The sequence below is a fragment of the Ranitomeya imitator genome, chromosome 3 (assembly GCF_032444005.1).
Source record: "Ranitomeya imitator isolate aRanImi1 chromosome 3, aRanImi1.pri, whole genome shotgun sequence".
NCBI lineage: Eukaryota > Metazoa > Chordata > Amphibia > Anura > Dendrobatidae > Ranitomeya > Ranitomeya imitator.
In genome coordinates, this window is record NC_091284.1 from 688,587,504 (window position 1) to 688,608,935 (window position 21,432).

The window sequence follows — 21,432 nt, forward strand, 5'->3', positions numbered from 1 at the left end:
AGTCGGGCCACACTTGGCTAAAATCTATTTCATCTCTGTGTTTGTATTTTCATCTTTACTCACAGTCATTATATGTGGAGGGCTGCCTTTTCCTTTGGGGAATTTCTCTGAGGCAAGGTAGGCTTATTTTTCTATCTTCAGGGCTAGCTAGTTTCTCAGGCTGTGCCCGAGGCGCCTAGGTCTGGTCAGGAGCGCTCCACGGCTACCTCTAGTGTGGTGTGATAGGATTAGGGATTGCGGTCAGCAGAGTTCCCACGTCTCAGAGCTCGTCCTATGTTATTAGTAACTATCAGGTCACTTTGTGTGCTCTTAACCACCAGGTCCATTGTGTTTCTGAACCACCAGGTCATAACACCCATGACTTTATCAGCCAAAATATGGAAAAATTATGCTCTCAAAATATGGTGATGCAAAAATCTAGTTTTTACAATAAAAAGTGTCTTTTAGTGTGTGACAGCAGTCAAACATAAAACCCTATATAAATCTATCACTGTAATCGCACCGACCCTTAGAATAAAGTCGCCTAATCACTTATACCACCTGAGAAACGTTTTAAAAAATTAATAAAACCAAATCTTCACCTGCTGTTTATTTTTTCATTCTGCCTCCCAAAGATCGCAGTATGGCTCGTCGCACATTTATCCTGAACTCTATGCTGAGTTCTTACACCAGGGTTTCCAATGTAAATCTCTGAAATACGTGATTCATATGGAATGGAACCCCTGGAGGAACATTCCCTATAATGAGGCAGATGGAGGCACTGTGGACGCCGTCTGACCTGTGATCTGGCGGTTTCTGTCTTTTTAGGATTGCATAAAAGCGCCGTCAGCCACAGTTTTGTGCACTTCTGAAAAGAAGGACCCCGCTGAACAGAAGCCAGACTGAATCCAAACTAACTCTGCTGCCTCATTACAGTGAATGGATCCCTTAAGGGTTTCATCTGAGTTACTTCACTCAGAGATGTAGATGGAAATCCCAAAGTAAGAACTCAGCATAGAGCTCTGTTATGAATAGGTAATTCAGAACCACAATAGACCTTGAAGTTCAGAGCACACAAAGTGACCTGAGAATAACCAAAAAACATAGGACGAGCTCTGAGACGTGGGAACTCTGCTGACCGCAATCCCTAATCCTATCACACCACCCTAGAGGTAGCCGTGGATTGCGCCTAACGCTCCCTATGCAACTCGGCACAGCCTGAGAAACTAACTAGCCCTGAAGATAGAAAAATAAGCCTACCTTGCCTCAGAGAAATTCCCCAAAGGAAAAGGCAGCCCCCCACATATAATGACTGTGAGTTAAGATGAATATACAAACACAGAGATGAAATAGATTTAGCAAAGTGAGGCCCGACTACTGAATAGACCGAGGATAGGAAAGATAGCTTTGCGGTCAACACAAAAACCTACAAACAACCACACAGAGGGGCAAAAAGACCCTCCGCACCGACTAACGGTACGGAGGTGCTCCCTCTGCGTCTCAGAGCTTCCAGCAAGCAAGAAAAACCAACACAGCAAGCTGGACAGAAAATATAGCAAACAAAAGTAACACAAACAGAACTTAGCTTATGCTGAGCAGACAGGCCAGAGGAACGATCCAGGAGGAAGCAAGACCAATACTAGAACATTGACTGGAGGCCAGGATCAAAGCACTAGGTGGAGTTAAATAGAGCAGCACCTAACGACTTAACCTCATCACCTGAGGAAGGAAACTCAGAAGCCGCAGTACCACTCACATCCACCAACGGAAGCCCATAGACAGAGTCAGCCGAAGTACCACTTGTGACCACAGGAGGGAGCTCGACCACCGAATTCACAACAGAGCTCTGCATAAATGTGATCCCAAAAGTTATGTAGAATGTTCCCAATAAAAGCTTCAACTCAATCCACAAAAAAAGCAAGTCCCCACTCAGGTCTGTCATCTGTTGATGTAAATATAGAGGCTTCCACATTACTGGTATTACAAAGGCTCTGGAAAAGTGAAATGGCTCCTCACCCTCCAAAAGAAATTCTCCTCTCCTAAATCCAAATGTCCCCCTCCCTTCTGAGCCCCATAGTATACCTAAACCACATATAGCATCCACATGTGTCACGGCGTTACCGTGACAGTGTGGAGCCAGAAGACCGCAGCGTTGGATTGTTCCTACTCCGGAGCTGAGAATAAGCGCTTCTTCATTTTAAATGTGTTTATTTCTTCTGGCAGAACAAGGGTTAATTGGCCATGTTGGAGATTCCTGTGCTCTCAGCTGTGCTCGGTTAGCCACTCTTCTTTCCTTTATAATCTGGGCTCTGTTTCTAATCCTTGTCAGAACTAGCATTTGCTACATGACTATCGTTGGGAAAGGAGTACATATGAGAAGGAGATTTGAAGGAATTATTAGTGACTGTTGCTTGGTTTGTATGCGTGGTAATTCCTTATCCTTCTCTGTTTTTGTTTATTCCCCTACCTTCACATTCATCTGTTCCATGTGAGTGAATATTTTGTATGCCTGGAGTTTTCTGTTAACCCTTGTCCATGTTGCCATGTTTGTCGAGTTGGTGTACTACAGTGCACAGTAGCGCCCCTCTTCCATGGGTGGGGGAACAGAACAGACTGTTGTGAATTCTGTTGTCAAGCTCCCTCCTGTGGTCATGAGTGGTACTTCGGCTGGTTCTGTCCATGGGCTTCCTCTGGTGGTTGTGAGTGGGGCTGCGGCTTCTGAGTTTCCTTCCACAGGTGACGAGGTTAATTCGTTAGCTGGCTGCTCTATTTAACTCCACTTAGATCTTTGCTCCATGCCACCTGTCAATGTTCCAATATTGGTCTAGTTCACTCCTGGATCGTGCTTGTGACCTGTCTTCCCAGCAGAAGCGAAGTTCCTGCTTGTTTTTCTTTTGTTTGCTATTTTTCTGTCCAGCTTGCTATTTTGATTTTTGTCTTGCTTGCTGGAAGCTCTGGGACGCAGAGAGAGCGCCTCCGCACCGTGAGTCGGTGCGGAGGGTCTTTTGCGCCCTCTGCGTGATCTTTTTGTAAGTTTTTGTGCTGACCGCAAAGTTACCTTTCCTATCCTCAGTCTGTTCAGTAAGTCGGGCCTCACTTTGCTAAATCTATTTCATCTCTGTGTTTGTAATTTTCATCTTTACTCACAGTCATTATATGTGGGGGCTGCCTTTTCCTTTGGGGAATTTCTCTGAGGCAAGGTAGGCTTTATATTTCTATCTTTAGGGCTAGCTAGTTTCTTAGGCTGTGCCGAGTTGCATAGGGAGCGTTAGGAGCAATCCACGGCTATTTCTAGTGTGTGATAGGATTAGGGATTGCGGTCAGCAGAGTTCCCACGTCTCAGAGCTCGTCCTATATTATTAGTAACTATCAGGTCATTCCGTGTGCTCTTAACCACCAGGTCCATTATTGTCCTAACCACCAGGTCATAACAGCTAACTCAGGAGATAAGGCAAGGAGATAATCTTTGCCATCTGAAGTACCAGGGAAGCAGGGAGAGCTAAGGTGCCCCCTAGTGTTAGAGACAGAGAAGGAGCCCCTGGTCCCGGGTCACTCAACAGCTGTGTTATGACAACATGTTTGGCATTTCTGAAGCGATGAAAGCCTGCCTAACTTGTGGGTGCATGTCTCCAGAAGCACGGGCTCGGCATAACATACTTGTGACTACAACATACTGGTCACTACAGCATACTGGACACTACAATGGTAGTTTGCAATTTTCACTAGGTAACATTCATTGCTGCTTGTTTCTGGAAAATACCCAGTCAAAATGGGTGGTTATAAATGGGTGGTTATAAATGGTATAGTCTCTAACTGGGTCGCTGTGACCAGTGGGGTACCGCAGGGGTCAGTATTGGGACCTGTTCTCTTCAACATATTCATTAATGATCTGGTAGAAGGTTTACACAGTAAAATATCGATATTTGCAGATGATACAAAACTATGTAAATTATTAACCATACTGATAAGCTAGGCAATTATTAAACTGCATGCTTAAACAAAGAGTGTTTGGATTCTTTTCAATAAAAAGTTACAACTTTATTAAGACAAACAAATACAGACAAATACAAAAATTAAAAGCAATGCCTCAGAACCAAACAAATATATATAATGGCAGGTAGGCGTGAATCAAAATCTAATGATCGCAAGGGAGCAAAAGATGATAAAAAAGATTTTTCAATAACAGAGCATGCTGAGAAAATACCTCCACTAAAAACATAATCTTATGAAGGATTTCAATGTTGAAGTCAACAATTAGAAATTGAAACAACTTCAGCGAAATGAAGAAATGGAGGCTTACACCGCATGCTTTGTTGAAAGTTACCAGAATAAATACTGCACACAAGTGCTATTGGATTTATGCACTAGGCAAAAATATGGATAAAACAACCATACATATGCTAATAAATATGTTTACGCAAAAAACCTAATTTTATGGTACAGACGATGTTCCACAACAAAGCATGCTGAGAAAATACCTCCCCTAATCATCACGCTGTGAAGAATCAAAATGACAGATTCAAATGTTATAGATGTAATATAAATACAATTCTACTAATTCCAGCGAGACGAGAAGATGGAGGTTCCAAACCGCATGCTCTGTAGAATATTTGCTAAAATAAATCCTAGACCGAAGCACCATGAAATTGATATCCCAAATTACTGAAGAATGTAAATCAATAAACACTCCTGGACAAAGCAAAGCGGCACAGACTGCTACATGCGATGTATCCACCCCATTATATTAGTCCACAATTGGGTCATATGCCGATATATAGTCCCGAATAGATATAGGTGCTATCAGAACATGGTCTGCACCAAGCTTATATGCTAATCCTGTATGAACGAGTGTAACAGGTGCAGCAGAAAAATATATACAGCCCCCTAGCAATTTAGATAAAGCACAGTGTAATATTACACCTAACACTGCATGCACCTGTAGATGTCAGTACACAAAATGGAAAATCTTAACGATACATATCAGCTCCCCGCTGACCACCACACGTGGCACACCGATTCCTGCCAAACCCCGACGCGCGTTTCGCGATAGCTTCCTCCAGGGGGCAGGGAAATGGGTCAGGGTTATATGTTGACAAAACTATGTAAAGCAGTTAATACATGAGAAGATAGTATTCTGCTACAGATGGATCTGGATAAGTTGGAAACTTGGGCTGAAAGGTGGCAGATGAGGTTTAACAATGGTAAATGTAAGGTTATACACATGGGAAGAAGGAATCAATATCACCATTACACACTGAACGGGAAACCACTGGGTAAATCTGACATGGAGAAGGACTTGGGGATCCTTGTTAATGATAAACTTACCTGGAGCAGCCAGTGCCAGGCAGCAACTGCCAAGGCAAACAGGATCATAGGGTGCATTAAAAGAGGCCTGGATACACATGATGAGAGCATTATACTGCCTCTGTACAAATTCCTAGTTAGACCGCACATGGAGTACTGTGTCCAGTTTTGGGCACCGGTGCTCAGGAAGGATATAATGGAACTAGAGAGAGTACAAAGGAGGGCAACAAAATTAATAAAGGGGATGGGAGAACTACAATACCCAGATAGATTAGCGAAATTAGGATTATTTAGTCTAGAAAAAAGACGACTGAGGGGCGATCTAATAACCATGTATAAGTATATAAGGGGACAATACAAATATCTCGCTGAGGATCTATTTATACCAAGGAAGGTAACGGGTACAAGGGGGCATTCTTTGCATCTGGAAGAGAGAAGGTTTTTCCACCAACATAGAAGAGGATTCTTTACTGTTAGGGCAGTAAGAATCTGGAATTGCTTGCCTGAGGAGGTGGTGATGGCGAACTCAGTCGAGGGGTTCAAGAGAGGCCTGGATGTCTTCCTGGAGCAGAACAATATTGTATCATACAATTATTAGGTTCTGTAGAATGACGTAGATCTGGGGATTTATTATGATGGAATATAGGCTGAACTGGATGGACAAATGTCTTTTTTCGGCCTTACTAACTATGTTACTATGTTACTATGTAAAATCGGCACAACACCTGTAGATTAATTCCTAGAGGGGTATAATTTCCAACATGGGGTCAATTGAGGGGGGATTCTGCTCTTCTAGCAATTAGGGGCTCTCCATATGAAGTCTGCAAACTGTTCTAGGAAAATCTGCGCTTGTGGAGACAAATAGCGCTCTGTTCCACCCTTAGTCTCTCCGTATGACTAAGTACTACTATACAGCCAGATATGGGGTATTGCCAAGCTCAATAGAAATTGTGGTACAAAACATGGTGCCATTTTTACCCACTTCTTGTGTGAAAATGTAAAATCTGGGGCTAAAACAAAATTTTGGTGGTAAAAATGTAGTTACCGTATATACTCGAGTATAAGCCGAGATTTTCAGCCCAAATTTTTGGGCTGAAAGTGCCCCCCTCGGCTTATACTCGAGTCACGGTAGCGGTGGGGTCGGCGGGTGAGGGGGAGAGGGCGCTGGGGTATACTTACCTAGTCCCAGCGATCCTCGCGCTGTCCCTGCCGTCCCACGGGCTTCGGCGCTGCAGTTTCTTCCTCTCTTCAGCGGTCACGTGGGACCGCTCATTACAGAAATGAATAAGCGGCTCCACCTCCCATAGGGGCGGAGCCGCTTATTCATTTCTCTAATCAGCGGTGCCGGTGACCGCTGATAGAGAAAGAAGCTGCGGCACCGAAGACAGGAGGGGACAGCGCGAGGATCGCCAGGACTAGGTAAGTATAGCATATTCACCTGTCCTCGTTCCAGCCGCCGGGCGCCGATCCATCTTCCCGGCCGGCGCCTCCATCTTCCCGGCGTCTCTGCTCTCTGACTGTTCAGGCAGAGGGCGCGATGACGCATATAGTGTGCGCGGCGCCCTCTGCCTGATCAGTCAGAGCAGAGACGCCGGGAAGATGGAGGCGCCGGAACGAGACGCCGGGAGCTGCAATCAAGGGAGGTGAGTATGTGTTTTTTTTTCTTTATTGCGGCAGCGGCGGCACAAATTTATGTGGAACATCTATGGGGTACAGTGAACGGTGCAGAGCACCGTATATGGCACAGCACAGCTATGGGGCACAGTGAACGGTGCAGAGCACCGTATATGGCACAGCACAGCTATGGGGCACAGTGAACGGTGCAGAGCACCGTATATGGCACAGCACAGCTATGGGGCACAGTGAACGGTGCAGAGCACCGTATATGGCACAGCTATGGGGCACAGTGAACGGTGCAGAGCACCGTATATGGCACATCTATGGGGCACAATGAACGGTGCAGAGCACCGTATATGGCACAGCTAGGGGGCACAATGAACGGTGCAGAGCACTATATGGTTCACACCTATGGGGAAATATGAACAGTGCAGAGCACTATATGGCACAGCTATGGGGAAATAATGATCTATTTTTATTTTTGAAATTCACCGGTAAATGCTGCATTTCCACCCTAGGCTTATACTCGAGTCAATAAGTTTTCCCAGTTTTTTGTGGCAAAATTAGGGGGGTCGGCTTATACTCGGGTCGGCTTATACTCGAGTATATACGGTACTTTTTCTTCAGTGCTCAATGGTATAAAATTCTGTGACACACCTGTGGTGTCAATATGATCACTGCACCCATGGATAAATTCATTGTGAGGTGTAGTTTGCAAAATGTGGTCACTTATGGGGGGTTCTGCTGTTCTGGCATCTCACGGCTCAACATTATAAACTTCGGTGAAGCATCTGGGGATTCAAGGTGCTCACCACACAACTAAATACATTCCTTGAGATGTCTAGTTTCCAAAATGGGGTTCCCTTGTTTAGACACATTATGGGGACTCCAAATGGGATATGATGTCTGCTAATGATTCCAGGAAATTTTACATTCAAAAAGTCAAATGGCACTCCTTCCCTTCCAAGCTCTGCCATGCACACAAAACGTGGGTTCCTTACTCATATGGGGTATCAGCATGCTCACGAGAAATTACACAACAAAGGTACATTTTTTTCCTGTTACCCTGGTCAAAATAAAAAAAATTTGGATCTGAAGAAATTTTTTTCTGAAAAAAAAGTTCAATGCTCATTTTTGTTCCACATTCCAAAAATTCCTGTGAAGCACCTGAAGGGTTAATGTGATGCCCAGGGGTCCTGGTCATCACAGTGACATTGGTTTCCTCACGGGGAGAGTGATGTTATGCTTGGAAGCAATGAAGGATATCTCTTTATCAGGTATCACAATGCACACAACATGTTCACACTCCAGGCCGCAAGGGGGAGCTTTTGATCCTATTCCTAGGTGACTCCCCTATATATATATTGTGGTTTAAAGGAAAAGTTAGTGAGATAGTGCCAGAGAGTAGACTGGAGCAGTCTGAGGTAGGAAGAACGTATGAGCAGCCGTGCAGCCACGAGAAAGTGCTGCAGCTCCTGGACAGAGATATAGAAGGAAAGGACATCGTTCAGTGAGCGTGAAGGAGAGAGAAGCACAGGAGAGTAATATCAGGGGAGGACACCTGCAAATGAGCGATCCCACTGTGAAGTGCAGATAACCAGTAGCCGGAACAACAAGATTGTAAGGGACTCTATGACTTACAGCAGAGACCAGCAGGACAGCTGAACTGCAAGTTACCTGTCCACCTCAATATCCAGGAGGCACAGTGACGCATAGAGCCCCAGTCATGATAGAGATCCTATAAAAAGGCTCGAGTCACCTGTCATATGGGTTTGTGTCCTATCCTACATGGGGGACAGAGAAGAACTGTGAGGACCTTATCAGAAGCCATAGTCAGTAAGGGACTACAACATCACCGTGCTAGAGGAAGGCTTTCATCTCCACCTGGTAAAGGGGAACTCTGGATTCGCTTCCAAGCTGGTCGGACACTGCCTGTACCTGTGATCTGGTGCCCTGGACTGTGGTTTCCTGAAGCCTACAGTAAACCAGGTAAAGAGACTGCACACCTGTGTCCTCGTTCTTTACTGCACCGTTCACCATCCTCATCTATACACTGGGAGCCCTGGGGATACACTTCATCTGTGGGAAGTTATGCCATCTAGTTACCATAACATCACCCCAGAGGACCCCTTTAAAGCAGCGTCGGTCCCCACTGACCAAATATCACAGGTGGCGTCACGAACATAAACTTTATTCAATTTCCTTTTTACATGGGTGCCACCGTGACATCACCCTGTGAAAACCGGACCCGGTACCGGGTACCCCATGGCCCTGAATGTGGTTTTTAGCACCTTAAGGGGTGCCGTTATTAAACTGGTGTAACTTTTGGATATTTTCTGTCATATAGACTCCTCTAAGTGACTTCAAATGTGATTTGTTCCCTGAAATAATAGTTTGGGAAATTTTGTTGGAGAAATTAAAAATCGCTGGTCAACTTTTAAACCTTATAACTTCCTAACAAAAAAAATGATGGTTCAAAACTTTTGTTGATGTAAAGTAGACATGTGGAAAATGTTATTTATTAACTACTTTGTGTGACATATATCTGTATTTTAACCCTTTTACCCCCCAAGGGTGGTTTGCACATTGATGATGGGCCACTTTTTTCAATTCTGACCACTGTCACTTTATGAGGCTATAACTCTGGAACGCTTCAATGGATTCTGATGATTCTGACATTGTTTTCTCGTGACATATTGTACTTCATGACAGTGGTAAAATTTCTTTGATTTGACTTGCGTTTATTTGTGAAAAAAGGGAAGTTTGGCAAAAATTTTGAAAATTTCGCAATTTTTCAACTTTGAAATTTTATGCCCTTAAATCACAAAGATATGTCACACAAAATACTTAATTAGTAACATTTCCACATGTCTACTTTACATCAGCACAATTTTGGAACCAAATTTTTTTTGTTAGAGAGTTATAAGGGTTAAAAGTTTACCAGCTATTTTTAATTTTTACAACACCATTTTTTTTAAGGACCACATCACATTTGAAGTCACTTTGAGGGGTCTATATGATAGAAAATACCCAAGTGTGACACCATTCTAAAAACTGCACATCTGAAGGTACTCAAAACCACATTCAGGAAGTTTATTAACCCTTCAGGTGTTTTACAGGAATTTTTGGAATGTTTAAAAAAAAATGAACATTTAACTTTTTTTCACAAAAAATTTACTTCAGCTCGAATTTGTTTTATTTTACCAAGGGTAACAGGAGAAATTGGACACCAAAGTTGTTGTCCAATTTGTCCTGAGTACACTGATACCCTATATGTGGGGGTAAACCACTGTTTGGGCACATGGCAGAGCTCGGAAGGGAGGGAGCGCCATTTGACTTTTCAATGCAAAATTGACTGGAATTGAGATGGGACGCCATGTCGCGTTTGAAGAGCCCCTGATGTGTCTAAACATTGAACCCCCCACAAGTGACACCATTTTGGAAAGTTGACCCCCTATAGAACTTATCTAGATGTGTGGTGAGCACTTTGATCCCCCAAGTGCTTCACAGAAGTTTATAATGTAGAGCCGTAAAAATAAAAAATCATATTTTTTTCACAAAAATAATTTTTTCGACCCCAATTTTTTATTTTCCCAAGGGTAACAGAAGAAACTGGACCCCAAAAGTTGTTGTGCGATTTGTCCTGAGTACGTTGATACCCCATATGTGGGGGGGAACCACTGTTTGGGCACATGGCAGAGCTTGGAATGGAAGGAGTGCCATTTGACTTTTCAATGCAAAATTGACTGGAATTGGGATGGGATGCCATGTCACGTTTGGAGAGCCCCTGATGTGCCTAAACATTTAAACCCCCCACAAGTGACACCATTTTGGAAAGAAGACCCCTAAGAAACTTATCTAGATGTGTTGTGAAAACTTTGAACCTCCAAGTGTTTCACTACAGTTTATAACGCAGATCCTTGAAAATGAAAATTCTTTTTTTTCCACAAAAATTATTTATTAGCCACCAGTTTTGTATTCTCCCAAGGGTAACAGGAGAAATTGAACCCCAAAAGTTGTTGCACAATTTGTCCTGAGTACGCTGATACCCCATATGTTGGGGTAAACCCCTGTTTGGGCACACGGGAGAGCTCGGAAGGGAAGGAGCACTGTTTTACTTTTTCAATGCAGAATTGGCTGGAATTAAGATCGGACGCCATGTCGTGTTTGGAAAGCCCCTGAAGTGCGTAAACAGTGGAAACCCCCAAATTGTACCTGAAACCTGTCTTTTTGATCGCGTGTTATTCCACTTTTGTTTGGCAGTATGATAATAAAGCGTAGTTTTTTTGCATCTTTTTTTTTTCTTTTACGGTGTTCACTGAAGGGGTTAACTAATGGGACAGTTTTATAGGTCGGGTCGTTACAGACGCGGCGATACTAAATATGTGTACTTTTATTGTTTTTTTATTTAGATAAAGAAATGTATTTATTGGAACAATATACAATATATATATATATATATATATATTTTTTTTTTTTTTTTCTTTATTTAGGAATTTTTTTTTTACATATGTAAATATTTTTTTTTTTACTTTTTCACATTGCCCCATGGTGGACATCACATTATAGTGACAGATCGCTGATCTGACACGTTGCTGTGCACTGTGTCAAATCAGCGATCACACAGGCACTGCAGGGAGGCTTTCGGCGCCTGCTTCGAGCAGGCGCTCGAAAGACACCTCCCTGCAGGACCCGGAAGGCCCCCCGTGGCCATTTTGGATCCAGACCTTCCAGGAGGAGAAGGTAGGAGACCCTCGGAGCAACGTGATCACATCGTGTTGCTCCGATGGTCTCAGGGAAGCACGCAGGGAGCCCCCTCCCTGTGCGATGCTTCCCTATGCCACCGGAACACTGCGATCATCTTTGATCACAGTGTCCGGGGGGTTAATATGCCAGGAGCGGTTCGTGACTGCTCCTGGCACATAGTGCCGGATGTCAGCTGAGATAGTCAGCTGACAGGCGGCCCCTATAGGCCGCGCTTCCCCGTGAGCGTGGCTGATCGGTGATGACATACTATCCTGTCGGTGGTCATATGGGCCCATACCATCTCAATGGGATAGTACGTCAGATGTCAGAAAGGGGTTAAGGACATGAAAATTCAAAGTTTAAAAATTTTCTACATTTTTTACCAAATTTCTGTTTTTTTCAAAAATAAACACGTCATATCGAAGAAATTTTACCACTATCAAGAAGTACAATATGTTGTGAAAAAACATTCTCAGAATAATTGGAATCCATTGAAGCATTGCAGAGTTATTACCTCATAAAGTGACAGCGGTCAGAATTGTAAAAATTGGCCTGGCCATTAACATGCATACCACCTTTGGGGTTAAATATGATTTTCCAGGTAAATTCTCAAGTGGCTATGCAAATGTTTTCTTTTTAGTGGAGAAAACTATAAGACATTTGTAAAAAATAAATATATAAATAAACAAATAGTCAAATAAAATTGGGCTTGCGTTGCGATTGTTTGAGACCCGTAACTTTTTAAAGTTTTTCTGCTTAGTGAGCTGTGTTTGCACTTGTTTTTGTATGGGGAGCTGTTACCTTAAGTGATACCATTTTAGGGTGCAAATAATGGGCCCTATGCATCAAGACCAGTGTGAACAACATGAGTCAGGTACTGGAGTGAGATTTCTAGCATAGGAAATGCCCCAGCTCACCATAAATTAGACAAGTTATCTGATACAGGAAAGATATATATCTTGGTACCGTGTTAGCCAGTAGATAAAAAAATATTTAGAATTGAGAGGCCTCAGTAGTTGATACCTTTTAATGGCTAACTGAAAAGATGGTAACAAATTGCAAGCTTTCGAGACTACACAGGTGTCTTCATCAGGCATTAGTCTTTGCCTGATGAAGACACCTGTGTAGTCTCAAAAGCTTGCACTTTGTTACCATCTTTTCAGTTAGCCATTAAAAGGTATCAACTACTGAGGCCTCTCAATTCTAAATATTTTTACAAGTTATCTGAACATTGCATACTGTCAAGGTTCAACAATCTGCAGTCCCATAGGGTGATTGCAGAAATTTCTGCTGACCCCGACATTTGCTGTAAGGCCAGGGTCACATGAGTGTAAAAAAAATTTTCAATGATTGATCCAGAAAAGTTGGATTAATTTGTATCATTTAACATCTGTTTGCAATCCGTTTTCTTACAGCAGCAGTTATTAATAATTTACAAGAGTGAAAACAATCACTCATCTGCATTGCACTATTGATAACATTGGTTTGAGCTCAGCACGTTCTCTTTACGGACAGAATTCAAGCAAAAAAATAAGGTCATGTGAATGCCCCCTTAGGGTAAAAGACTTTCTCAGCTTCAACCCTATCATATATTTCCTTGATATCTATTGAAATGATAGATTTTTACCTGTAAATGGTAATCAGTCGAATTGAGAGCTCCGAGATCTGCCTGAGCGCAAACTCTTGGAATAAATACATCAGGCCTCCTATTCCTGGATGTACTTTACTGCTATTGAGTCAGTCTGGGCTGAGCGCTCCAGATGTGTCTTGGATGTCAGTGATGAATAGGAATGTAATTCCAATCACAGAGTGGTTGGCAAAGGTGCATAACTGCTTATAAGAAAACAAAGATCTTTTGTGTTAGAAGGAAATGCCTTTGAGTAAGAAACAGGGAAATATTGGGTCAGAATGCCAACTTCATTTTAAATTAATGCGCAGCTCAAATCTAAACATCTACCGTATATGTTAAATTATAGGGTTAGATATATATGCTTCAACAGTGAATCGAACGCCTCATCCTCTGGTTATATTTTATATCCTACCACCATTATGTTTATAACCTTATTGCTTATATTTTCCATTGTGTGATTTTGTATGATCTTATGTTTTCCAGTCTGGGTGTCGGTAAAAAAAAAATCTGTCCATTATTTCAAATCACTAGATTTTCCTAAAGCCAGTAAAAGTAAAGTAGGTCAGGTAAAGTAATATATTTTGCCCTCAATGTTTAATTGACCATTACAGAAGTAGGATTTCTCCTTAGGGGACAAATGAGAGCTGTTGAAGTATACTTACTAATGCGGGATTATATATTAGGTAGAACTGCACATTATGCTCCCGATTCATCAAGACTTGTGTTTTGCACACTAGCCTTAATAAAGGGTAAACTGGAGTAGGATGTGCCAAATCTATTAATCGATGTATACATCTAAATGAATTTGGAGCATTTTCGGATGACGTGCCCAAGAGTAAGAAATATACTCTAGGCAGGAACTGGTGGACATTTCTGTCACAATTTATGCCACTTTTCTCACACTTCTTTTTCAAAAAGTTGGTGGAGTTTCTGGGACTGGAAAATTTTTTAATAAAACTGCAAAATTTTTGCTCAGCCAAAAGCCATGGCACAAAATTTGGCGACATTTCTACCAGTTTTACTTCAGAAAACTGTGAAAAACTGTTTGATGAATTAGGGGTTATATGTAAAGGGATATATGTTATAACTGTACTAAAATCATGATATCAAGCCTTTCAGAAAACCTAATTTGTTAGCTACTTTGTCCAATAATAATGATATGATATTTCATGTATACTGTCATGATACTGTAGTAGGATTTCCTTGGGCAATTGGCTTCTTCCCTGTCCCTCAGGCTAGGGGGGCACTAATCTATTCCTGTACCCCAGACTACCCCTGAAGGTGGAGATGCTGGGGTCTCGTACCTTGCTATGCTGCTATATGCATGCTGACCTGTCCACCCCCCACCCAGGGAGATATGGAACAGAAGTGAATAGGATAACGCAAACCTGACAGACAAGGGAAACAGACAGGGATAAAAGAAAACTACAATCATACAAATATACTCACCAGAAAACAGAGGGCAAATCAAGGGAACAGTAGGAGGCGTAAACCAAATGGGATAGGATTAGGATAAACATACAATACCAAATAAGCGCAGGTATCTCCTGTAAACTACCCCGACTGGCTATTAGTAATTCAGAACTCTCCTTCACAACCAAACCTGGAAGTTGTAACTATCACCAGCAATTCCCTAGTGCAAGAGGTGAGCATATAAACATGAGAGGAGTGGCCAACACAGAACAGTTGAGGCAATTCAGGACGGAGAGCTCCAGGAGATAGACAGAACTAATTTAGCCCTTTAAATAATGGAACAAGGGACACCTGCACTGCTTTGTGTAACCTGATGCAGCGATCTTCTTGCCCCTCTATGGCACAGTATCCCCATGACGTATACAATACGATACATTCTGTTAACCTTAGTGCTTACTTAATATTTCTTGGTCTCTTTCCCAGAGAGAATACTTGAGGTTCCTCTACCCCAATGATCAATCTAAATGTCCTCATATGTGTAAAAGATACCTTTAGCCCCTCTGAAGTGACTGCAATGCCAAGCTACAGCCAACCCTAAAAACAGCAACAAGTGACAACAACATGTTCACTCTTTGTACAGACTTTTGGCATGCTAATCTATGGTAATGTAACCCACTTAGCATTTGGTCCACCATGTCCTTTAAAGGGAGGGTGCCGTGATTTTAGTTTTTGTATTAATAATTATTGATTATATAATCAATTATTTTTAATACAAAAGTAAATGTAGTACTTTAATACTTTTTTATTTATTCATTTTTACTTTTGCCACTGGAGGCCGCCATTTTCATTAGTGTGGGTGTAAGTGTCTGGATACGACACTTGCACACCTCACTTACGGCAGCCATGGGCATAGGAGCCAACAGTCGGGCTCTGACCGCTTCTCCTGCCTCTCAGCTGTGACTTGGGCATGCCCACTGGGCTGCTACGTCACAGCTGTGAGAGGAGATCGTGGCCATTTTGTTTTTTTCCTCTGTCATCGCACACACAGCTCAGTGTGTGCGATCATAGCAGGAGCTGCCAGGGAGAAGCTGCTGCTGGGAAGAGAGGTTCGGGGTGAGTATCTGCAGCCAGGAGCTGTGATTGCAGCCTGTACTTAGTATTACAGCACAGGCTGCAATCACTGCTCACTGCCGTTCAGAGCAGAGCAGGGAGATCGTCACACTGCTCTGCCCTGACCATGACTCAGCACTTCTTGGAAAAGGACTGAAGGTAAGTACAGAGTTTTTATTTTCTTATGCATCTACCACTGCTACCTGTCCCTATATACCACTGCTACTAGCCCCTATATACCACTGCTACCTGCCCCTATATACCACTGCTACCTGTCCCTATATACCACTGCTACCAGCCCTTACATACCACTGCTACCTGCTCCTATATACCACTGCTACCAGCCCTTATATACCACTGCTACCTGCTCCTATATACCACTGCTACCTGCCCCTATATACCACTGCTACCTGCTCCTATATACCACTGCTACCTGCTCCTATATACCACTGCTACCTGCTTCTATATAGCACTGCTACCTGCCCCTATATACCACTGCTACCTGCTTCTATATACCACTGCTACCTGCCCCTATATACCACTGCTACCTGCTCCTATATACCACTGCTACCTGCTCCTATATACCACTGCTACCTGCCCCTATATACCACTGCTACCTGCCCCTATATACCACTGCTACCTGCCCCTATATACCACTGCTACCTGCTTCTATATACCACTGCTACCTGCCCCTATATACCACTGCTACCTGCCCCTATATACCACTGCTACCTGCCCCTATATACCACTGCTACCTGCCCCTATATACCACTGCTACCTGCCCCTATATACCACTGCTACCTGCTCCTATATAACACTGCTACCTGCTCCTATATACCACTGCTACCTGCCCCTATATACCACTGCTACCTGCCCCTATATACCACTGCTACCTGCCCCTATATACCACTGCTACCTGCCCCTATATACCACTGCTACCTGCTTCTATATACCACTGCTACCTTCCCCTATATACCACTGCTACCTGCCCCTATATACCACTGCTACCTGCCCCTATATACCACTGCTACCTGCCCCTATATACCACTGCTACCTGCCCCTATATACCACTGCTACCTGCTCCTATATACCACTGCTACCTGCCCCTATATACCACTGCTACCTGCCCCTATATACCACTGCTACCTGCCACTATATACCACTACTACCTGCCCCTATATACCACTGCTACCAGTCACTATATACCACTGCTACCTGCCCCTATATACCACTGCTACCAGCCACTATATACCACTGCTACCAGCCACTATATACCACTGCTACCTGCCCCTATATACCACTGCTACCTGCCCCTATATACCACTGCTACCTGCCCCTATATACCACTGCTACCTGCCCCTATATACCACTGCTACCAGCCACTATATACCACTGCTACCAGCCACTATATACCACTGCTACCTGCCCCTATATACCACTGCTACCTGCCCCTATATACCACTGCTACCTGCCCCTATATACCACTGCTACCAGCCCCTATATACCACTGCTACCAGCCACTATATACCACTGCTACCTGCCCCTATATACCACTGCTACCTGCTTCTATATACCACTGCTACCTTCCCCTATATACCACTGCTACCTGCCCCTATATACCACTGCTACCTGCCCCTATATACCACTGCTACCTGCCCCTATATACCACTGCTACCTGCCCCTATATACCACTGCTACCTGCCCCTATATACCACTGCTACCTGCTCCTATATACCACTGCTACCTGCTCCTATATACCACTGCTACCTGCTTCTATATAGCACTGCTACCTGCCCCTATATACCACTGCTACCTGCTTCTATATACCACTGCTACCTGCCCCTATATACCACTGCTACCTGCTCCTATATACCACTGCTACCTGCTCCTATATACCACTGCTACCTGCCCCTATATACCACTGCTACCTGCCCCTATATACCACTGCTACCTGCCCCTATATACCACTGCTACCTGCTTCTATATACCACTGCTACCTGCCCCTATATACCACTGCTACCTGCCCCTATATACCACTGCTACCTGCCCCTATATACCACTGCTACCTGCCCCTATATACCACTGCTACCTGCCCCTATATACCACTGCTACCTGCTCCTATATAACACTGCTACCTGCTCCTATATACCACTGCTACCTGCCCCTATATACCACTGCTACCTGCCCCTATATACCACTGCTACCTGCCCCTATATACCACTGCTACCTGCCCCTATATACCACTGCTACCTGCTTCTATATACCACTGCTACCTTCCCCTATATACCACTGCTACCTGCCCCTATATACCACTGCTACCTGCCCCTATATACCACTGCTACCTGCCCCTATATACCACTGCTACCTGCCCCTATATACCACTGCTACCTGCCCCTATATACCACTGCTACCTGCTCCTATATACCACTGCTACCTGCCCCTATATACCACTGCTACCTGCCCCTATATACCACTGCTACCTGCCACTATATACCACTACTACCTGCCCCTATATACCACTGCTACCAGTCACTATATACCACTGCTACCTGCCCCTATATACCACTGCTACCAGCCACTATATACCACTGCTACCAGCCACTATATACCACTGCTACCTGCCCCTATATACCACTGCTACCTGCCCCTATATACCACTGCTACCTGCCACTATATACCACTGCTACCTGCCCCTATATACCACTGCTACCTGCCCCTATATACCACTGCTACCAGCCACTATATACCACTGCTACCAGCCACTATATACCACTGCTACCTGCCCCTATATACCACTGCTACCTGCCCCTATATACCACTGCTACCTGCCCCTATATACCACTGCTACCAGCCCCTATATACCACTGCTACCAGCCACTATATACCACTGCTACCTGCCCCTATATACCACTGCTACCTGCTTCTATATACCACTGCTACCTTCCCCTATATACCACTGCTACCTGCCCCTATATACCACTGCTACCTGCCCCTATATACCACTGCTACCTGCCCCTATATACCACTGCTACCTGCCCCTATATACCACTGCTACCTGCTCCTATATACCACTGCTACCTGCCCCTATATACCACTGCTACCTGCTCCTATATAACACTGCTACCTGCTCCTATATACCACTGCTACCTGCCCCTATATACCACTGCTACCAGCCACTATATACCACTGCTACCTGCCCCTATATACCACTGCTACCAGCCACTATATACCACTGCTACCAGCCACTATATACCACTGCTACCTGCCCCTATATACCACTGCTACCTGCCCCTATATACCACTGCTACCTGCCACTATATACCACTGCTACCTGCCCCTATATACCACTGCTACCTGCCCCTATATACCACTGCTACCAGCCACTATATACCACTGCTACCTGCCCCTATATACCACTGCTACCTGCCCCTATATACCACTGCTACCAGCCACTATATACCACTGCTACCAGCCACTATATACCACTGCTACCTGCCCCTATATACCACTACTACCTGCCCCTATATACCACTGCTACCAGTCACTATATACCACTGCTACCTGCCCCTATATACCACTGCTACCAGCCACTATATACCACTGCTACCAGCCACTATATACCACTGCTACCTGCCCCTATATACCACTGCTACCTGCCCCTATATACCACTGCTACCTGCCCCTATATACCACTGCTACCTGCCCCTATATACCACTGCTACCAGCCACTATATACCACTGCTACCAGCCACTATATACCACTGCTACCTGCCCCTATATACCACTGCTACCTGCCCCTATATACCACTGCTACCTGCCCCTATATACCACTGCTACCAGCCCCTATATACCACTGCTACCAGCCACTATATACCACTGCTACCTGCCCCTATATACCACTGCTACCTGCTTCTATATACCACTGCTACCTTCCCCTATATACCACTGCTACCTGCCCCTATATACCACTGCTACCTGCCCCTATATACCACTGCTACCTGCCCCTATATACCACTGCTACCTGCCCCTATATACCACTGCTACCTGCCCCTATATACCACTGCTACCTGCTCCTATATACCACTGCTACCTGCTCCTATATACCACTGCTACCTGCTTCTATATAGCACTGCTACCTGCCCCTATATACCACTGCTACCTGCTTCTATATACCACTGCTACCTGCCCCTATATACCACTGCTACCTGCTCCTATATACCACTGCTACCTGCTCCTATATACCACTGCTACCTGCCCCTATATACCACTGCTACCTGCCCCTATATACCACTGCTACCTGCCCCTATATACCACTGCTACCTGCTTCTATATACCACTGCTACCTGCCCCTATATACCACTGCTACCTGCCCCTATATACCACTGCTACCTGCCCCTATATACCACTGCTACCTGCCCCTATATACCACTGCTACCTGCCCCTATATACCACTGCTACCTGCTCCTATATAACACTGCTACCTGCTCCTATATACCACTGCTACCTGCCCCTATATACCACTGCTACCTGCCCCTATATACCACTGCTACCTGCCCCTATATACCACTGCTACCTGCCCCTATATACCACTGCTACCTGCTTCTATATACCACTGCTACCTTCCCCTATATACCACTGCTACCTGCCCCTATAAACCACTGCTACCTGCCCCTAAATACCACTGCTACCTGCCCCTATATACCACTGCTACCTGCCCCTATATACCACTGCTACCTGCCCCTATATACCACTGCTACCTGCTCCTATATACCACTGCTACCTGCCCCTATATACCACTGCTACCTGCCCCTATATACCACTGCTACCTGCCACTATATACCACTACTACCTGCCCCTATATACCACTGCTACCAGTCACTATATACCACTGCTACCTGCCCCTATATACCACTGCTACCAGCCACTATATACCACTGCTACCAGCCACTATATACCACTGCTACCTGCCCCTATATACCACTGCTACCTGCCCCTATATACCACTGCTACCTGCCACTATATACCACTGCTACCTGCCCCTATATACCACTGCTACCTGCCCCTATATACCACTGCTACCAGCCACTATATACCACTGCTACCAGCCACTATATACCACTGCTACCTGCCCCTATATACCACTGCTACCTGCCCCTATATACCACTGCTACCTGCCCCTATATACCACTGCTACCAGCCCCTATATACCACTGCTACCAGCCACTATATACCACTGCTACCTGCCCCTATATACCACTGCTACCTGCTTCTATATACCACTGCTACCTTCCCCTATATACCACTGCTACCTGCCCCTATATACCACTGCTACCTGCCCCTATATACCACTGCTACCTGCCCCTATATACCACTGCTACCTGCCCCTATATACCACTGCTACCTGCTCCTATATACCACTGCTACCTGCCCCTATATACCACTGCTACCTGCTCCTATATAACACTGCTACCTGCTCCTATATACCACTGCTACCTGCCCCTATATACCACTGCTACCAGCCACTATATACCACTGCTACCTGCCCCTATATACCACTGCTACCAGCCACTATATACCACTGCTACCTGCCCCTATATACCACTGCTACCTGCCCCTATATACCACTGCTACCT

The 21,432-nt window shown here is 44.5% G+C and overlaps 1 protein-coding gene across 2 annotated transcripts in view; it reads right to left on the minus strand.

Annotated features, from left to right (window-relative positions):
- The window catches only part of LOC138670826 (retinol dehydrogenase 7-like), a 125,338-nt gene that overhangs the window by 97,816 nt on the left and 6,090 nt on the right, over nt 1-21,432 (minus strand). The window contains exon 1 of one of the 2 annotated variants that reach the window (XM_069758525.1): nt 13,274-13,418. The exons of the other annotated variant lie outside the window; for it this stretch is intronic. The gene's annotated coding sequence lies outside the window, so the exon portion shown is untranslated. Of the gene's footprint in view, nt 1-13,273; nt 13,419-21,432 lie in introns of those variants that run through there. 2 annotated transcript variants of the gene reach the window in all.